Consider the following 9,476-nt stretch of genomic DNA (forward strand, 5'->3'; position numbering starts at 1 on the left):
CAGGTTAGTCTTCTCCCAGTTCACGCACAGCTCTGATGCCGCCCCAAACACCTGTAACAGCGCTATTGTTCCCATTAAGTCCTCACCAGGGGCTGCCAGAAACATCAGCAGGTCATCTGCGTAGAGCGATATATAATGCATGTCTCCCCGCATCTCCAGCCCGGTATAATGCCTACCGATCTAGCTTGCACCGCCAGGGGCTCAACCACCCGTGCGAACAGCAGCGGAAAAAGTGAACAACCCTGCTGCGTCCCCATCCCACTGAACATGTTGCCGATACCGTCCTCCCCATTCACACCGGGGCGTCGCTGAGTTATATAGTATTTAAGTCCATCTCACAAACTCAGCTCCCAGTCCCATCTTGCGCCTAACCTGGAAGAGAAACGGCCATTCCAGACTATCAAATTCCTTCTCTATGTCTACTGAGCGAATCAAGGGCGAGAGCGCCAAATCTTGGCAGTTCTCCAGAATTTGCAATAGCCGTCTCACATTAATAGCCTTATTGCGCCATTGGAGAGGGTTGCAGGGAGTAAGGAGAGTATCGATGACGGTGGTGGACATGGCGCGGAGAGCAGGCCGAATTTTGCAGACGGTCGTACTGGAGCTTTGCGTTGGTGGTCTTCCAGATCGATTGATGCTTGCTGTGCAAGGAGAGAGGCGGCAGTGGCTCACACTGAAGTTCTGTGTGAGCAGTGGGATTCCGGTGCGAACAGGCTCATTTGCAGTCATGAAGAGTTCAAAAGCTTGTTTTAGGAGCCCACTGAACCACATCAAGGATCTAGGGCCTGAGAAGCATCATTTGGGAGCAAGGAACGCGCTGAAGACTGGTCCAGGAGTTGCTTGGGAGCTTGTTTTGTCCCTGACGCTCAGATCAGGAGGCCAAAAGACTAGCCCACTGAGTCACTCGGGGGTCCTGGGTTCAAGATAGAGTTGCAGACCTAGATATTCTTCCCCAGACAAGAGTGCAGCAGGTCAGTAAAGCAGGGCGCAGTTCCTAATAGAGCAACAGTCCAGCATAGTGGCACTCCTTGTAGCGGCACAGTAGTCCTTCTTCCTGGCAGGGTCCCCAGGTCCAGAAGTGTACTAAAGTGGTGGTGTCCAATGTCCTTCTTTCATACACAGTTGTGCCTTTGAAGTGGAAGAAACTTCTAGAGGCATACCTTTGAAGTGTACAGATGCCCTACCTTCCCTGCCCTTGTTCCGGACTAACTACAGGGGGTGTGCAGTTCTTTGTGTTGAGACACTACAGAGCCTATTCAGGCCCTCCCTCGTATCCTGCCAGTGATGTCCTGTGCCGTGGCAGGCTTGAGACATGTTTAAAGGGCTCCTTAAGTGGGTGGCACAAGCAGTGCTGCAGCCCACTAGTGCCTTTAGTTTACAGGCCATGGGCACATGTAGGGCTACCTAACTAGGGCCTTACAAGTAGATTAAATATGCTAAATGGGCAGAAGTATTTGTGACCATGTTTTAAGAAGAGAACACAGGCATTTTAGCACGGATTAGCACTGGTAAACTGCACAGAGTCCCAAGGCTAACAAAACAGCTTTATCAAAATGTAGTAGGAGGAAGGCATAAGTGTGGGGATGACCCTGCAAAAAGGGCAAGTCTAACACAACCCCCTCCGGGCTAACGACAGGGGAGTTTAATCAATACCTTGATAGACTTTCCTGCTTAGGCGATAGAATGGGGATAGTGGCCCCTCTACTTTAGAGGCACTCATCAGTTCTATGCCCCTTTGAACTCAGTTGGATACCTCTATCTCTACTCTCCTGAGCCACTGAACAGACCCACGGGAAACTCTTCTCATCTGTGCAGCACCTAACTGTAACTTGTTCACAGATACATCCCAGTTGGCAGACAGTGCCACCATGGCAAACAAAAGTGACCTGGCTCAGTAGACCCCTTGAATCAGACTTTAGTCCCCAACCCAAGGAAAACTCGACTAATAAAGACAGCAACCAACAGAGGCCCCAAACATCAAAGACAAACTGGTATGTGCCAATACATAGGTGAAGAGACCAAAAGTTTCCACACAGACCATGCTAGCACTACCTCCCATTAAAACTGATGTGGAAATTGCATCTCATGCTCGAGTGCCTTCGAATGAGATACATTTGAATATAGAGGCAAAAGTATCATCCATGAAGAATTCACAAATTGCAATACTACCAACGTGATATAGTGTGTAATATGCCCATGCCAGCTTGCATACGTAGGTAAAACAACTCAGGCAGTAAAAAAGAGAATCACTCAACACAGATCAAGAATTAAATGCTAAGTCCAGAATGTCACCATGGTACAACATTGCGAAGAAAAAAAGACATGGGACACAAGACATAAAAGGGACAGTCCTAAACACGTAAAAGGATGTTGCACTGATTCCATACTATCGCGCTTTGAAGTAAAAACTGTCCTACGTCTGGGCACAACCGACAATGGACTCAACGAGAAGAGCGAAATAATGCATTGCATATGAGGAGCCAACTACATAACCTACAGCATAATATGCATGTAACATACGAACTGATAGTTTTTCACTAGGTCCTGATGAATCGCCACTGATCCTCCAGACTATTAGGCAACAAACATGTCGACCCCTCAAGAGTAGAGCGCAGTTATCCTGAACCATTAATTCAGATAGTCGCCACTCTTCCTTATAACCAGGTGGGGAGCCAACCTGAATAAAAGTCATTCTTTGGACTACCCAACCTGTTTTAATCACTTTCCATTACACCACACGGACCAGACGGCTTTGGATTAACAACTGTGCCTGCGCGGAGGACTCTGTCTCCAGCAGCAACTGCGCATGCACGGAGGACAGACACTGTCTCCCGGAGGACAGACACTGCCTCCCGCAGCGGAGCGCGAGTTAAATAGGGCCTGGGATTAACAACTGTGCATGCGCTTAAGACAGACACTGCCACCGCCACAGCAATTCAGTGGCGGTTTCTCTCCAAGGGCGTCGGCGCTCTGTCCCACTTTCATTCAACAATAAGTGCTCAGCTCATATATAAAAATACATCGCTTGCAAGGTTTCAGATTGCAATGTGTGACATTTTCATAATTTCATTGTAATTATGAGTGACATTTCAACATCTATGAGTGACACTTTATCATGAGCAAAATCATGTGATAAAGATGAGAGAAACGTATAAAAATCAGAAATTACACTCATTTGAGAAATGGGACCCTCTAAAAATTTGACACAGCGGACACCATACCACATGCATACATTTCACACAGCAGACACCATCCCACATGCATACCTTTGACACAGCAGAAGACACCATCCCAATGCATACATTTGACACAGCAGACACCATCCCACATGCATACATTTGACACAGCAGACACCACCACCATGTATACCTTTGACACAGCAGACACCATCCCACATACATACATTTAACACAGCAGACACCATCCCACATGCATACCTTTGACACAGCAGACACCATCCCACATGCATACCTTTGACTCAGCAGACACCATCCCACATGTATACATTTCACACAGCAGACACCATCCCACATGCATACATTTGACACAGCAGACACCACCGACATGCATACCTTTGACACAGCAGACACCATCCCACATGCATACATTTCACACAGCAGACACCATCCCGCATGCCTACATTTGACACAGCAGACACCATCCCGCATGCCTACATTTGACGCAGCAGACACAATACCACATGAATACATTTGATACAGCAGACACCATCCCACATGCATCCATTCAACACAGCAGACACCATCCCACATGCATACATTTGACACAGCAGACACCATCCCACATGCATACATTTGACACAGCGGACACCATCCCACGCGCATACATTTGACACAGCGGACACCATCCCACGTGCATACATTTGACACAGCAGACACCATCCCACATGCATACATTTGACACAGCGGACACCATCCCACGTGCATACATTTGACACAGCAGACACCATCTCACGTGCATACATTTGTCACAGCAGACACCATCCCACATGCATACATTTGACACAGCAGACACCATCACACGTGCATACATTTGACACAGCAGACACCATCCCAATGCATAAATTTAACACAGCAGACACCATCCCAATGCATACCTTTGACACAGCAGACACCATCCCACATGCATACATTTGACACAGCAGACACCATCCCGCATGCATAAATTTAACACAGCAGACACCATCCCAATGCATACCTTTGACACAGCAGACACCATCCCAATGCATACATTTGACACAGCAGACACCACCCACATGCATACATTTGAACAGCAGACACCATTCCACATGCATACATTTCACACAGCAGACACCATCCCACATGCATACATTTAACACAGCAGGCACCATCCCACATGCATACATTTCACACAGCAGACACCAACCCACATGCATACATTTCACACAGCAGATACCATCCCAATGCATACATTTGACACAGCAGACACCATCCCAATGCATACATTTGACACAGCAGACACCACCCACATGCATACATTTGACACAGCAGACACCATCCCACATGCATACATTTCACACAGCAGACACCATCCCAATGCATACATTTGACACAGCAGACACCATCCCACATGCATACATTTGACACAGCAGACACCATCCCAATGCATACATTTGACACAGCAGACACCACCCACATGCATACATTTGACACAGCAGACACCATCCCACATGCATACATTTCACACAGCAGACACCATCCCAATGCATACATTTGACACAGCAGACACCACCCACATGCATACATTTGACACAGCAGACACCATCCCACATGCATACATTTCACACAGCAGGCACCATCCCACATGCATACATTTAACACAGCAGGCACCATCCCACATGTATACATTTGACACAGCAGACACCATCCCACATGCATACATTTGACACAGCAGACACCATCCCAATGCATACCTTTGACACAGCAGACACCATCCCAATGCATACATTTAACATAGCAGACACCACCCACATGCATACCTTTGACACAGCAGACACCATCCCAATGCATACATTTGACACAGCAGACACCACCCACATGCATACCTTTGACACAGCAGAAGACACCATCCCAATGCATACATTTGACACAGCAGACACCATCCCACATGCATACATTTGACACAGCAGACACCACCCACATGTATACCTTTGACACAGCAGACACCATCCCACATACATACATTTAACACAGCAGACACCATCCCACATGCATACCTTTGACACAGCAGACACCATCCCACATGCATACCTTTGACACAGCAGACACCATCCCACATGTATACATTTCACACAGCAGACACCATCCCACATGCATACATTTGACACAGCAGACACCACCCACATGCATACCTTTGACACAGCAGACACCATCCCACATGCATACATTTCACACAGCAGACACCATCCCGCATGCCTACATTTGACACAGCAGACACCACCCACATGCATACATTTGACACAGCAGACACCATCCCACATGCATACATTTAACACAGCAGACACCATACCACATGCATACATTTCACACAGCAGACACCATCCCACATATATACATTTCACACAGCAGACACCATCCCACATGCATACATTTAACACAGCAGACACCATCCCACATGCATCCATTCAACACAGCAGACACCATCCCACATGCATACATTTGACACAGCAGACACCATCCCACATGCATACATTTGACACAGCGGACACCATCCCACGTGCATACATTTGACACAGCGGACACCATCCCACGTGCATACATTTGACACAGCGGACACCATCCCACGTGCATACATTTGACACAGCAGACACCATCTCACGTGCATACATTTGTCACAGCAGACACCATCCCACATGCATACATTTGACACAGCAGACACCATCACATGTGCATACATTTGACACAGCAGACACCATCCCAATGCATAAATTTAACACAGCAGACACCATCCCAATGCATACCTTTGACACAGCAGACACCATCCCACATGCATACATTTGACACAGCAGACACCATCCCGCATGCATAAATTTAACACAGCAGACACCATCCCAATGCATACCTTTGACACAGCAGACACCATCCCACATGCATACCTTTGACACAGCAGACACCATCCCACATGCATACATTTGACACAGCAGACACCACCCCACATGCATACATTTGACATAGCAGACATAATCCCACATGCATACATTTGACACAGCAGACACCACCCCACATGCATACATTTGACACAGCAGACACCATCCCACATGCATACATTTGACACAGCAGACACCATCCCACATGCATACATTTGACCCAGCAGACACCCTCCCAATGCATACATTTGACGCAGTAGACACCATCCCACATGCATACATTTAACACAGCAGACACCATCCCAATGCATACATTTGACACAGCAGACGCCATGACACATGCATACATTTGTCTCAGCAGACACCATCCCACATGCATACATTTAACACAGCAGACACCATCCCAATGCATACATTTGACACAGCAGACACCATCCCACATGCATACATTTGACACAGCAGACACCACCACCATGTATACCTTTGACACAGCAGACACCATCCCACATACATACATTTAACACAGCAGACACCATCCCACATGCATACCTTTGACACAGCAGACACCATCCCACATGCATACCTTTGACACAGCAGACACCATCCCACATGTATACATTTCACACAGCAGACACCATCCCACATGCATACATTTGACACAGCAGACACCACCGACATGCATACCTTTGACACAGCAGACACCATCCCACATGCATACATTTCACACAGCAGACACCATCCCGCATGCCTACATTTGACACAGCAGACACCATCCCGCATGCCTACATTTGACGCAGCAGACACAATACCACATGAATACATTTGATACAGCAGACACCATCCCACATGCATCCATTCAACACAGCAGACACCATCCCACATGCATACATTTGACACAGCAGACACCATCCCACATGCATACATTTGACACAGCGGACACCATCCCACGCGCATACATTTGACACAGCGGACACCATCCCACGTGCATACATTTGACACAGCAGACACCATCCCACATGCATACATTTGACACAGCGGACACCATCCCACGTGCATACATTTGACACAGCAGACACCATCTCACGTGCATACATTTGTCACAGCAGACACCATCCCACATGCATACATTTGACACAGCAGACACCATCACACGTGCATACATTTGACACAGCAGACACCATCCCAATGCATAAATTTAACACAGCAGACACCATCCCAATGCATACCTTTGACACAGCAGACACCATCCCACATGCATACATTTGACACAGCAGACACCATCCCGCATGCATAAATTTAACACAGCAGACACCATCCCAATGCATACCTTTGACACAGCAGACACCATCCCAATGCATACATTTGACACAGCAGACACCACCCACATGCATACATTTGAACAGCAGACACCATTCCACATGCATACATTTCACACAGCAGACACCATCCCACATGCATACATTTAACACAGCAGGCACCATCCCACATGCATACATTTCACACAGCAGACACCAACCCACATGCATACATTTCACACAGCAGATACCATCCCAATGCATACATTTGACACAGCAGACACCATCCCAATGCATACATTTGACACAGCAGACACCACCCACATGCATACATTTGACACAGCAGACACCATCCCACATGCATACATTTCACACAGCAGACACCATCCCAATGCATACATTTGACACAGCAGACACCATCCCACATGCATACATTTGACACAGCAGACACCATCCCAATGCATACATTTGACACAGCAGACACCACCCACATGCATACATTTGACACAGCAGACACCATCCCACATGCATACATTTCACACAGCAGACACCATCCCAATGCATACATTTGACACAGCAGACACCACCCACATGCATACATTTGACACAGCAGACACCATCCCACATGCATACATTTCACACAGCAGGCACCATCCCACATGCATACATTTAACACAGCAGGCACCATCCCACATGTATACATTTGACACAGCAGACACCATCCCACATGCATACATTTGACACAGCAGACACCATCCCAATGCATACCTTTGACACAGCAGACACCATCCCAATGCATACATTTAACATAGCAGACACCACCCACATGCATACCTTTGACACAGCAGACACCATCCCAATGCATACATTTGACACAGCAGACACCACCCACATGCATACCTTTGACACAGCAGAAGACACCATCCCAATGCATACATTTGACACAGCAGACACCATCCCACATGCATACATTTGACACAGCAGACACCACCCACATGTATACCTTTGACACAGCAGACACCATCCCACATACATACATTTAACACAGCAGACACCATCCCACATGCATACCTTTGACACAGCAGACACCATCCCACATGCATACCTTTGACACAGCAGACACCATCCCACATGTATACATTTCACACAGCAGACACCATCCCACATGCATACATTTGACACAGCAGACACCACCCACATGCATACCTTTGACACAGCAGACACCATCCCACATGCATACATTTCACACAGCAGACACCATCCCGCATGCCTACATTTGACACAGCAGACACCACCCACATGCATACATTTGACACAGCAGACACCATCCCACATGCATACATTTAACACAGCAGACACCATACCACATGCATACATTTCACACAGCAGACACCATCCCACATATATACATTTCACACAGCAGACACCATCCCACATGCATACATTTAACACAGCAGACACCATCCCACATGCATCCATTCAACACAGCAGACACCATCCCACATGCATACATTTGACACAGCAGACACCATCCCACATGCATACATTTGACACAGCGGACACCATCCCACGTGCATACATTTGACACAGCGGACACCATCCCACGTGCATACATTTGACACAGCGGACACCATCCCACGTGCATACATTTGACACAGCAGACACCATCTCACGTGCATACATTTGTCACAGCAGACACCATCCCACATGCATACATTTGACACAGCAGACACCATCACATGTGCATACATTTGACACAGCAGACACCATCCCAATGCATAAATTTAACACAGCAGACACCATCCCAATGCATACCTTTGACACAGCAGACACCATCCCACATGCATACATTTGACACAGCAGACACCATCCCGCATGCATAAATTTAACACAGCAGACACCATCCCAATGCATACCTTTGACACAGCAGACACCATCCCACATGCATACCTTTGACACAGCAGACACCATCCCACATGCATACATTTGACACAGCAGACACCACCCCACATGCATACATTTGACATAGCAGACATAATCCCACATGCATACATTTG

Source organism: Lissotriton vulgaris, chromosome 1_1 (assembly GCF_964263255.1).
Source record: "Lissotriton vulgaris chromosome 1_1, aLisVul1.2, whole genome shotgun sequence".
In the NCBI taxonomy this organism is placed as follows: Eukaryota; Metazoa; Chordata; class Amphibia; order Caudata; family Salamandridae; genus Lissotriton; species Lissotriton vulgaris.